This window comes from Melopsittacus undulatus, chromosome 22 (genome assembly GCF_012275295.1).
Source record: "Melopsittacus undulatus isolate bMelUnd1 chromosome 22, bMelUnd1.mat.Z, whole genome shotgun sequence".
NCBI lineage: Eukaryota > Metazoa > Chordata > Aves > Psittaciformes > Psittaculidae > Melopsittacus > Melopsittacus undulatus.
Genome location: NC_047548.1, coordinates 883,073 through 895,868, shown reverse-complemented (window position 1 = coordinate 895,868; position 12,796 = coordinate 883,073).

The window sequence follows — 12,796 nt, the reverse complement described above, 5'->3', positions numbered from 1 at the left end:
GCAGCCACAGCTTCTCTGGGCAATCTGTGCCAGGGCCTCGCCATTCCTGGCACACCCAAAGGACACAGCCGTGTCTCCAGCCTCTGGCATCCTTCCTAAGCGCAGAACGCAGGCCCTCCCCACCCTCACTCATCATTAGACCACATTTAGGCTCCATTCATAGACGTAAAACCCCACAACAGACAGCCCCTGAGCCAAAACAGCCTTTTGCTCTGGGTGCAGTCCCACCAGCCACGGAGACACACCAGGGGCTGCTGGCACTTCTCACCCTTTCTGCAAGGAGCCTGCTGATGTTTCTAACTAACTCAGCACAGAGCTCAAGACTCTGGTTAAGAACCAGAGTTTCTCAAGGCTACTTTGCCTGCTTGAAGTTACAAAGATTAGCTGGCAAAAACGGCTCCTTCCAGCCAGGAAACCACACCACTGCCCAAGAGCACTTCTCCATGCAGAAGGATGCCCTCATTGTCACTTGGTAACACCCAAACTCAAGGCTCCCTACAGGCATTCCAGGCTGCCACAGCAGGAAAGAAGCAGGAAACCATCAAAGGCACAGGAGCAATTACCACAAATCTAAAGAAAATCCAGGAGGATATTCCCTCCTGCTTCCCTGTGTTCCACAGCACCTCTGTTGTGTGCACTTGCTCTACACAGCAAGACAGCATCTAGGCAAAGATGGCCATTCCCTGCCCCTCGACTCTCCCCCACACCCTGCACGCAAGGCAATCACTTCATGCCTTTACGCCCAAGACAGCTACAGCACGGCACAAACGGTGTTTGTGGTGCTGGGCCCTTGGCAGCTTCAGGAAACAAGGCTACCGGTTCCTTTTGTTCTTGCAACAAACACCAGAGCTCTGCACTGCCTCTGCTCAGGAGGACCTGCTGCAGCAAGAGCTGGCCTTTAAAGCTGGAAAGAACTGCTTGTCAGGGGAGAAACCTCATGGGGATGATCCAACATTCATCTGATTTCAGGGTTTATTACCGGCTCTTAACTGCCTCATTCGTCCCAATTCTCCAAACTGTGATTTCACTTCACTTGAAACGAATCCTGTCGTCACCCCCACAACGCTTATTTCCAGAGGGCTTCCAACCTCCACAGCCCGGCCAGCCCAGCAGCTTCCCCTGAGCCCTGGAGCAAGGCTCTTCCCCAGCCCCAGAGCCCGCAGGGACCAGCCTCCCAGAGCAGCAGGAAAGGAGCACAACGGAGCAATCGGGCACATCTCCCTGCAGGGGCAGGACAAACCAGCACCCAGGACACAGCACCCCTCCAGCCCACCACCCCGGGGCTCCCTGCTCCCCACCTCACACAGACAAGGCTCCCTTTGCTGCAGGACCTACAGCCTAGCTCCAAGTCTCTACCATCGCTGCAAGCCGCACGGCAGTTCCACAGCCCCTTCAAGCCCTTCTACCTGCCCAGCCCTGCTCTTAGCCCAGGGGTGTTTAAATCCTGCGGCTATCACACAACTGCCCCATCCCTGCTGCCAACGGAGCTGCCTCCTCCCTGCCCAGGGCCAGATGCTACCTCAGCACGGGTGATTCACGCTTCTCCTGGAGGATTCCTCCCCGCAGGGCCTTGGCTCCCGAATGCCCTCGCACTGCTCGGCACCTGTGGGCAGCTGGAGGGACAGGAGCCGCCTCGGTGGGGATGCTGCCCACCAGCACAGCAGGGAACTGCTGCTGGGCTGCCAACAGCCAGGGGAACCTGGGCACCAAAGGACAGGGCTGGCACCTGGGCTGCCCAGCCCCTCTCCTCAACGCTCTGGCTTTGCCAGCTAGGGCAGGGTTTCACCAGCGCCTCCACGAAGCAGAGCTCAGAGCCTGACAGTAGCTCAAGCCTGCTCCTGCCTCAGTGCATTGAGCAGCAGCAGCTCCTTCTATGTCACAATAGGAGAGGTCCACACCCCCCGGAAAGAACGTGCTCACCCTCCCGCACCACTTCCACACCAAGGCCACCACCACTTGTGGCTCTGGGATTTCTCCAGCTCCAGGCTGGAGTGGAGACCCTGCTGCTTCCTGCCTTGAGCTCTCTCGCTATCACTGTCGGCTGCCTTGTCTCTCCTCTGCTGGCTTCCACGGCCACTGCAGGGCCTTGCTAAAGTTACAGCCTTGCAGACCCCTGCAGCCCCCCTACGCCTTCAATGTCTGCCCCGCACTGAAGGGCTGCAGCACCATTAAAGTGCACCTTACAGCACCAGTTGTTCACGCTCCGTGAGCGGCAGATAAATTGGTTTATACACTGCACATGAGCCAATCATTTCCCTGCTGCAGGAGTAAAGAAAAAAGCTTCCACACTGACTACAAAGCAACCATTTAATTCCTATTTTGCTGGCCCAGGAGGAGCTCACTCACACCAGGCCCATGGCCAGGCTGCCTTTGGGGTGACCCCTCTTGCTGTCCCTGCTGAGCACCCATCCATCACTTTGTACCCATTCAGCCTGCGCACACGGGCACACGCACCAGCCAAGGCCACCCAGCTTCCTGGGGCATCTCAGCTGCCAGGAGCCTCACACGTTTACAGCACAGCCTTTGCCAGAAACAAAACCTTCCCATGAGACTCTCGGCCACAGGCAAAGCAAATCCTCACGTCTGCTTGGTGGGGATCGTGGAGCCCTCACTTTGAAACCAACACTCAGCATCTGGGGGTTTACAAACCAGCCAGGGAGGAGATGAGCCCCGAGTGCTAACTGGCTCTCCAGGCAGCCAGCCTGTGGAAACACTCCAAAACATGTCCCGCATCATGTCCAGCCACGAATCCAGGTGAAAACTGGAGAGCTCAAGCAAAGGCTTCTCTCCTCCTTTCCTAAATCCAGACAGCATTTCAAATACCCCAGTTTGGAGACCCTGACGTCAGCTGTGCAGTCAAATCTGAACTGAGGAACTGTTTTCCCTCCATCACTTTTTAAAACAAAACAGAAGTAACTTGGGCCCAACAAGTGTAATGCCTCCTTGCTCTTCTTCTCCCTTCACACTGTGAAACCATTTAACCCAGCAGCTGCCTTGCTGCAAATTTCAGAACATTCAAGAAGTTACTCACAGTTCAGGGGCAATCTCTGACACAAGCAGGGCAGCAACCGAGGCTGTGACTGCCAGGAGACAGGGCACAGAAAGATGGGCGCATTCAGGATGGAGGTTCGGGCCCAATTCAGCAAGGTACTGGCACCACATCTCAGGTTAAACAGGAAAGGGGACAGATGTCAGGGGCACTGATAACTGTGCAGCAGCTACAGAATGGTTCAACAGTCGTTCCTGGGGCTGACACTGCCTTAATCCTAACTGCCTTGGCCTCATGTCTCCCCTGGCAGCTAAAAACCATCAAAGTCACCACGATACTGAGGACAGAAACATCCTACAGTACCCCACACTGCAGGACCAGGGCTTAGTCAAAGTCACGCAGCCAGAGCAGGGCTCAGTCTCTCTTCCCTCACACCCAGCTCTTCTCTCCCTCCTGCCAGGGCCTTCTCCATGCCACCCAGCACCAAGACACACCACAGCCTAGGGAGTACAGGCTCCTCCTCTCCTCCCCCAAGATACAGAGCTTCCTTCAGAGCCTGAGCACATGGCAGCTCTTTACTTCCTGCCATCACACACATTTGAAACCACACTTACACCCGAGCACCCACAGCCCAGCAGGATCCTCCCATGGTCAGCTCCAAGGACCACACCAGCTGCCACAAGCGCTCCTTCCCTCCACCTTCTCCTGAGCAAGACAAACAACAGTCCTCACGTGCTTTACCTGCTCCACCACAGCTTGGTTGGCATCTGCAGCTTCAGACATCCTGTGGCAGCTCCATTTGCAGTAGGACTGGGCTCCTGGGCTCCTGCCTTTGCAGCAAGCTGGTCATCCACAGCAGGGCTAATACTTCTCCTGTGGGGCACCTTCAAACACCAGCACGTGGGTCTGTGGTTTGAACCAAGGGAGAGAAAGATCTGACCAGGAGACACAGGGAGGGCACAAGCCCAGCCCGGGACCTGCCTTTCAACCTGAGCCCACAGGAGCACCGGCCACAACCCCAGCACCTACAAAGCCCCACAGGCTCTTCAGAAGCTGTGAAAGGAGCAGCTTGGGTTATTTATCACTTGGGAAGCACTGGAGGGACAGGCCCATCTCTTGCTGCTGACAGGCAGCTGGGGCAGCTCCCTGCAGCACGCACGCTGTGCTCAGAGGTGCTGGGCAGGCTGCAGGCACAAGCCCTGCTGTGCAACGAGCTTCCAAAATGAAGCAGGCACCAAGAAATAAAAGCAAAGATGAATGTGGCTTTACCTGCCCCAAGCAGGTGCCTTCACAGGCCCATTACAACCATGTCACAGCCACAACTGTCTGAACTCAAGCAAAACCCCAAAGCAATCGCTGCTCTGCTCAAGAATGGACCACTGGATTGTCTTTTGCTTAGTCAACTATTTGACTGCATTTGTACCTGAAAGTCTTTGGCCAAAAACACTGGGAGTTTTGTCAAACAACAGCTGTGCAGAGGCTCTCCTGGGCTGGAACCCAAGCCAGGGCTTTGATTTTTAAACAGGGCAGCCAGTGCATCCCTTACGAGAGCCTCTGCTCTCTGCCATGCAGGTACTGTCAGACTCTACAGCTCTGATGGGATCGAGACCTCCGTGCTGACTGCCAGCACATCCCCTCTGGGCACTGGGAGCAGAGGGGCAGATCTTCATTTTCCACAGAATCCCAAGGGTTGGAAGGGACCTCAAAAGATCATCTAGTCCAACCCCCTGCAAGAGCAGGGTAACCTGGAGTACATCACACAGGAACTTGTCCAGGCGGGCCTTGAATATCTCCAGTGGAGGAGACTCCACAACCCCCCTGGGCAACCTCTTCCAGTGCTCTGTCACTCTCACAGTAAAGGAGTTCTTCCTGACGTTCACATGGAACCTCCTAAGCTCCAGTTTACACCCATTGCCCCTTGTCCTATCCCTGGATATCACTGAAAAAAACCATCATTCTGACACCCACCCTTTACATATCTGTAAACACTGATCCTCACGAGCAGCTGTATTCTCTTCCCTTGTTATTTCCCTTATCATTATTATTATTGGTGGTAGCAGCAGTGGTTTGTGCTATACCTTAGTTACTTGACTTACCTCAGCCCCTGGGAGTTACACTCTTTCCATTCTCCTTCCCATCCCTCCGGGATCAGGGGGAAGTTGATTGGCAAGTACATGTTCCATACAGGCCTCGGGCCAGTGAGCACGTAGAAAAGATGAACCATCTGATCAAACAACAAATTAGGAAAATATGTCAGGAAATGAAATTCTATTGGTACCAAGGTTACCACTGGCTCTATTAAGAATTCAAACTAAACCTCGGTCAAAAGAAGAGGTTAGCCCATTTGAAATTTTATATGGAAGACCATAACAGTCCCAGTTTAAAGCAGGAAGTCTTCAGGAAGTGGCAGAAGGCTATCTCTGTGAGTTCTTGATCAATCTGGGAAAACAATTGGAGGAGATAAATAAGAGAGTAGCAGGGACAAGAGCAAGAGGTTTGGATTATCCCATTCACCCTTTCAGATCTGGAGACTGGGTTTATGTTAAGAATTTTTCAGGAGATCCTCTACAGGAGAAGTGGAGCAGAACGTACCAGATATTACTGACCACCTTTACAGCAGGGAAGATAAAGGAACAACCTGCTCGGATACAGTATTCAAGAATAAAGAAAGCACCAGAACCAGAGATGTGGCAGATGGAACCTTCAGGACGCTTATGTATGAACTTGCGTCGGTCGTAATTTGGACTCGTATGATAACTGGTGCACAAGCTTGGGACCAGAATTTATACCTGAAATTAATGCAAAATGGTACTGAAGTTTTTAATCGTAGTGGCTGTTGGGTGTGTGCACAGGTGCCTAAATCAGGAGAAAAGCTGGAACTCCCATGAACTGGAGTTCCAATTCCTAACACTGTTTCATGGACAAATCTGTGGGTGAACACCAGCAATTTGTATTCAAACGAAAGGTTAACATTTGGAACAGTTAATCCTAATCCAGGTAATAAATATCACACCTGTGCAAAAAGATGTATTACACCAGGAACCAGGGCAGGAGATCATGCTTGTTCAAATGCCACAGATGTAGGTCACCATTCAAACTGCAACCACACTATTAATATAGATGGTAACCTGGTTCAGTGGTGGCCCATTCCTAAACGGAAAGGATGGTATTGGTTATGTGGAGAAAATGCTTATGAGACTCTACCCCCCCAGCTGGAAGGGGGCAGGCACCTTAGGTGCTGTAATACCCAAGTTTACTATTACCGACAGGTATCCTTCCAGGACCTGGATTAGAACTTCTGCCAGAAGTGATGAAGATTGTTGGAAGAAGTAAATACCCTCAGAGACGACCACATTTTTGTACGCATGCAGGGAACATTCTGGAAAACAACATAATCCACACGTAGCCTCATGACTCTGTATGTATGCCCAGGGACTACATAAGGATGGCCTGTGGAGCAACAGGGGGACACAACGGCAGGAGGAGCTCTCCCCCGTGTCTCCCGGCGCCGCAATGAAGAATACCTGCTTGTCAGCTTGAAAACTTTGTTGGCAAGTTTGTGCCTGGAGTTTTCTCCCAATCACTGCACTGGGTTCAGCTCTAACAGTTCTTTTCCTCCTTCTTAACAGACAACCTCAAATGAGTTCAGATTGTTTTATAAAGAATGCACAAAAGCTTCGATTATTTCTTCACTGACTTAAGTTTTGTGGTTTGGTTTTGTTGGGGTTTCTTTGTTTTCGTTTCTTTTTTCCCAATTCTTGTCCAGTATTATCCTAAAGTTGTATGAAACCTTCATGGAGATTCTACTGCCCTGATAGCAGAGTATCCCAGACACACTGGGGAAGCCCAAATGTGGTTTTACACAGGGTTCTCACACCATACAAACAGTCACGTACCACACACTTGGACCAAACACTAGCACCCTCACTACCAATTACTAGTCCTAGTCCAACTCTGCCAGGCGCTCATGCTACTTCTGCTGCAGTCCTGCTCCTGCCTATTGATTCAGATGTCCCTGGACCAGTCCTGCAAGAGACACTGATTAATGGTGTGCGGGACAGTGGGAGGGTTTCAAAGACATGCTGGAGGGGCTGGGAGTCTGCCGTTATTTCTGCTGGGCTGCAATACCCCTTCTCCTTCACAGGCAGCTCTAAGATACCCTAAAGAAAAGCCCTAGATCCAGGGCTGGGCTGAAGCTTCCAGCAAAAATCCACCACCTCATCACATTACAGGGCACACAGAAATATACAGACACACATATACAAATAAAAGATATGTGGCACTGCAGCCACTCCAAGCCCTACAACAGGCACCACAACTGCTACCTCAGCAAGAGGTGGCACAGCTATTTCAATGTCAGCAACAGGCACTGAGGCTACTCCAACCCCTGTGACAGGCACTGCCCAAAGGTGACTGAGGAGCTGTTGGTAGAGCTGTCTTGGAGACAGAGGAAATGCAGCAGTTCTGCCTTGCCTGGTCTCTCACAGGATCCTTCTGTGCTGGGGCTGCTGAAGGGAGAAGAACAACAAGTGCCAATCACTACCACAGCAGTGCACTGGTGGCAAGATGGCACCAACCCAGACTCCCTGATTGCCATCCATGAGCTGATGCATTGTTTGGAGAGTCCAGGAGTGCTCAGCAGGACCCACTCACCCTTCAGGAGCCCCACAGGTCCCGTGCACAACCCACATGACAGTCTGATTGTAAACTGCAGCAGTGAGCCAAGGAAGAACAATTGCAGATGGGGCCCTGAGCAACAACAGCCTCTGAACAAATGAACCAGGAGATAGTTCATGCCCTTGGGCAGTGCGCACTGGGCAAGATGTGAAATGTGCTCTGCACCACACTGGGGAGAATGGGCTTACCTGGAGCCTCTGGCAGAAAGCTCCAGCGCAGACTCCAGGTCGACCCCTCGGCTTTCGGAGTCGGGGATCCCCAGGATCCAAGGCTGGTTATATCCCCTGAAACAGAGATCCTGGCAGCTCTGGAGGGCTTCGAGCTGCTTCACAAGTGATGGGCACTGGAGCACAGCTCCTCCTGGCACCCCACTTGCCCGTGCTGCCTTCATGTGCAAAGGGAAGGCCTACACATCAGGAAGTATCCCCTCCTGGCTCTTCGGCTCTGGGTGCAGGGGCCAAGCGTTCGTGCCCCTCTCTGCTGCCGGGCAGCTGAGGGCAGGCACTGCATTAGCTGCTCAATGGCCAGGCCTGCCACATTTCTGTCAGCTGCATCAGGGCCTGAACCTCACTGGGAAAACACAATCCAATAGTACCTTCAGCTACTTCAAGCCTTATCACATCCAGCTGCTGCTTTCCAGGAAGGAAAAGGAAGGAAGGAAAAGGAAGGAAGGAAAAGGAAGGAAGGAAAAGGAGGGAAGGATGGAAGGAAGGGAAAGGAAGGAAGGAAGGGAAAGGAGGGAAGGAAGGGAAAGGAGGGAAGGAGGGAAGGAGGGAGAGAAAGGGAGAGAAAGGGAGAGAAAGAGAGAGAAAAAAAAAGAGAGAAAGAGAGAGAGAGAGAAAGAAAGAAAGACAGGAAAAAGGGAAAGAAGGACATGAGAATAATAAAAGGGTAGGGATCTGCACAGAGATGGAGAAAGAAGCAGCAGGGAAAGAGGAAGAGAGGCAAACAGTGGGAGAGGGAGCAGGGCAGAGAGAAGTAAGGACTACAGGATTGACAGAGATCATCAAAAGATGTGGTGGGTAGAGGAAAGGTGAGTGGGTAAAAAACAAATAGGGTCAGGGAGAGCTTGCTAGCAACACCAAGCTGTGTGGTTCGGTGGATACACTGGAGGGAAGGAATGCCATCCAGAGGGACCCTGACACGCCTGAGAGGTGGCCAATGCCAACCTCATGAAGTTCAACCAAGCCAAATGCAAGCTCCTACACCTGTGTCAGAGCAATCCCAGCAATCCCAGCTACAGGCTGGGAGCAGAAGAGACTCAGAGCAGCCCTGTCCAGAAGGACTTGAGGCTGTCAGTCAATGAGAAAATGAACATGAGTGTGTGCTCACAGCCCAGAAAGCAACTGTTGTCCTGGGCTGCATCAAAAGGAGTGTGACCAGCAGGGCGAAGGAGGTGATCCTGCCCCTCTGCTCTGCTCTTCTGAGACCCCACTTGCAGCACTGGGTGCAGTTCTGGTGTTCCCAACATCAAAAGGACACGGAGCTGTTGGAACAAGTCCAGAGCAGGACACGAGAACGATCAGGGGCTGGAGCAGCTCCTGTATGGAGACAGGCTGAGAACACTGGGGCTGTTCAGCCTGGAGAAGAGAAGGCTGCATGGAGACTACAGAGCAGCTTCCAGTGTCTGAAGGGGGGGCTACAAGGATGTGGGAGAGCAACTCTTCATCAGGGACCAGAGTGACAGGATAAGGGGTGATGGGTTCAAACCGAAACAGGGGAAGTTTAGGTTAGATATAAGGAAGAAGTTCTTCCCTGTGAGGGCAGTGAAGGGCTGGCACAGGCTGCCAAAGGAACTTGGGAATGCTCCATCCCTAGCAGTGTTCAAGGCCAGCCTGGACAGAGCCTTGGGTGACATGGTTTAATGTGAGGTGTTCCTGCCCATGGCACAGGCTTGGAACTGGATGATCTGAACGTCCTTTCCAACCCTAACTATTCTAGGATTCTAAAACCAGAGCAACAAACAAGAGTAACAACTAAGAGAAAGAGAAGTGCAGGAGCAAGGAGCAGCTCAGAGGGATGGAGAAAGAAAGAGAAGCATCAGAAGCCCTGCAGAGGGATGGAGGAAGGGTCTGGGAGCAGCAGACACAGCCAGAGAGAGGAGAAGTAGGCAGGGAGAAAGACAGAGACGGTGGGATACAGAATGAGCTGCAAGCAGGAGAAGGGGCTGGTAGAGAGACAGAGAAAGAAGGACTTGGAGAAGAGAGGGACGTGGAGGACAGCACAGGAATAGAAGAGAGGTCTGGGGAAGGGAGACAATGACAGCAAGGGGAAAGGGAGCGGGAGCTTGGAGAGATGAGAGGCAGACACGGCCCCAAGGGCCGGGCACTCACCACAGCTCCCGCTCTCCGTCCTGCCAGGGAACCTCTTCAGCCCAGGCCCTTCTTTCTCTGCCTCTCTGTGCTCTCCCCTTTCCTCCTGTGCAGGCCCAGGGCCAGCTGCAGGCCGCAGGCCGGGCTGGGGCAGCTCTCGGCGCTCTGGCAGTCGGGGTGCCCGGTGCCTGTGCCCACAGCGGGGCTGTCTCCATCTCCACAGGGGCTCGCTCACCTCAGCGCTGGCCCCGGCCCTCCCCTCAGCACAACCTGCAAGCCCCAGCACCAACATGGCCGCCGGCAGCCCCAGCACTACAGCTCCCAGCATGCCCCGGGGCGCTCCTCCTGCTGCCAGGCCCTGCTGGGCCACCGTCCCCTGGCCATAGGCCAGAGGGAGCAGGAGAAGGGCAGGAGCCGGAGAGGTGAGGAGCTCACCTGTGGGCTGGGGCTGTGCTGGGGTTGGTCCATGTCCCGTCTGCTTCTGCCCCACTTGTCAGCACAACCAAACATCTGCTTGTGTCCCTGACCAGTAGAGCTGAGCATCTGCTTGTGTCCCTCATCAGTAGAACTAAGCATCTGCTTCTCCCCCTCATCAGTAGTCGATGCCTTGGCATGTTAGGTACTTAAGAAAGACAATACTTTTATTTAAGCAAAGGAATTCCTTTAACCCCCTGTCGTGGTTTAAACCAAGTCCCCCAACTCCCGGACAGTTAGGAAGGAAAATCCAAGGAATGTAGCCCCCACGGATTGAGATAAGAACTGTTAATAGCTAAGGCCTAACACAATAATAATGATACAGCCAATAACAAGTGAAAAGAATACAACACCTCACCAGCCACCGACCCATAACTCACTCCACCCTGCCCGGCCGAGCACCGTGTGCTCCCTCCTCCATTTTCCTCTCGAGCTCCATCCCTCCTGCTCTCTCTCTCCCAGCTGCATCCTGGGCATCACGTGCTATGGTATGGAATACCTCATTGGCTAGCCTGGGTCAGGTGTCCTGTCTCTCCTTCCTCCCGGCCTCCCCTCCTCCACCTGGCTGGAGCATGTGCCCAGAACAAGCCTTGAACACAAACACCCTCAAAACATGCTCAAACCATGACATTATCCACCCCTTATTCCATACCATTCACGCCATGCCCAGATCCCACATTTCCAATACACAATCACTCTTAAGTCCACCCCTCGATCATGAGACATCTCTATGTTGCATCTCTGGACTGATGGCCTGAAGTATCTGGGCCCACCAGGCTCAAAATCATTCACCGTCCCCTTCAGCAGTTCTACAGCTTGCTGCTGGGGACTCCATACAGCTGCCTTCCACTTCCAATGCTTCCAAAGCACTGGAGGGGCCCAGTGGATCAGACAGTTGGCCATACTGTCCCACATGCCCAGCCACTCATGACTGTCCAGCCTTGGGAACAGTCTCCTGCTGCTCCTATGTACTTGTCTAACCTTAGACAAGACCCAAACCTGACTCTGCTTAACTTTTGCGACTGGGGCTGATGTAGCTGCCGTGCTTGCCAGCTCTCCCACCACCAGCTTCTCTTCTCCTGAGTCCGGATCTTCCTCCTCTGCCTTGCTGGGAAGTGCTGCGTGGTCTCCTGTATCCTGCTGGGGGTCGGCGGGCGACTTCCGGGGAATATTCTCGGCCGTCGGAGGGTCGGGAACGGCCGCGGGACTCACCTCCCCCGCTGCCTGATCCCGCTGCTCAGCTACCGCCCTGCTCCGCTCCTCCCCCGCCTGCTCCCGCTGCTCTGCCACAGCCGTTTGGCTCCCCGTGCCGCTCTCCCTGGCAGCCTCAGCTGCCGGCAGCTCCCGGGGCTGCTCCTTCCTGGCTTCATGCAGCCTCACGCAGACGGAGGCGAGGACAAGGACAAGGACGGCGAAGAGCAGCGGGACGGCCTGGTACAAGTCCAAGTCCACGGCCACGTCCATCCCCCCCTGCTGCCGGAGCCCCAACGTATTACAAGCCTCCGACACAAAGTACAGTGAAACAAAAGCTTTAGCCCAAGCGCCATGATCGACAAACAAAAACACATCCAATCCATACACAAAGTACCCGGCAAAATCCCGAAACCGCGAGATCCAGAGAAAATCCTCTAAGAGCCAATAAATAAGAATTGTGACAAGAGACCATAAATCCGCTCAGATCTGTTCTTATCTCAAACCCTCGGGCCCCACATTGGGCGCCAAAAATGTCGTAGTTTAAACCAAGTCCCCCAACTCCCGGAGAGTTAGGAAGGAGAATCCAAGGAATGTAGCCCCCACGGATTGAGATAAGAACGGTTTAATTGCTAAGGCATAACACAAAACCCCTACTGCCATTTACTACTACAAATAATAATGATACAGCAAAAAGCAAGTGAAAAGAATACAACACCTCACCAGCCACCAACCCATAACTCACTCCACCCTGCCCGGCTGAGCACCATGTGCTCCTTCCTCCATTTTCCTCTAGAGCTCTCCCTCTCCAGCTCTCTACCCCTCCAACTCTCTCTCTCCCAGTATCCATCCTGGGCATCATATGCTATGGTATGGAATACCTCATTGGCTAGCCTGTGTCAGGTGTCCTGTCTCTCCTTCCTTCCGGCCTCCCCTGCTCCACCTGGCTGGAAAAAACCTTGAACAAAAACACCCTCAAAAAATGCTCAAACCATGACATGTCTATATGGGGTCTCTATGGTTTCTCTATGGTATCTCCCTATGGTGTCTCTATGGGGTCTTTAGGGTGTCTCTATGGTATCTCTATGGTGTCCCTATAGTATCTCTATGGGGTCTCTATGGTGTCTCTATTGTATCTCTCTATGATGTCTCT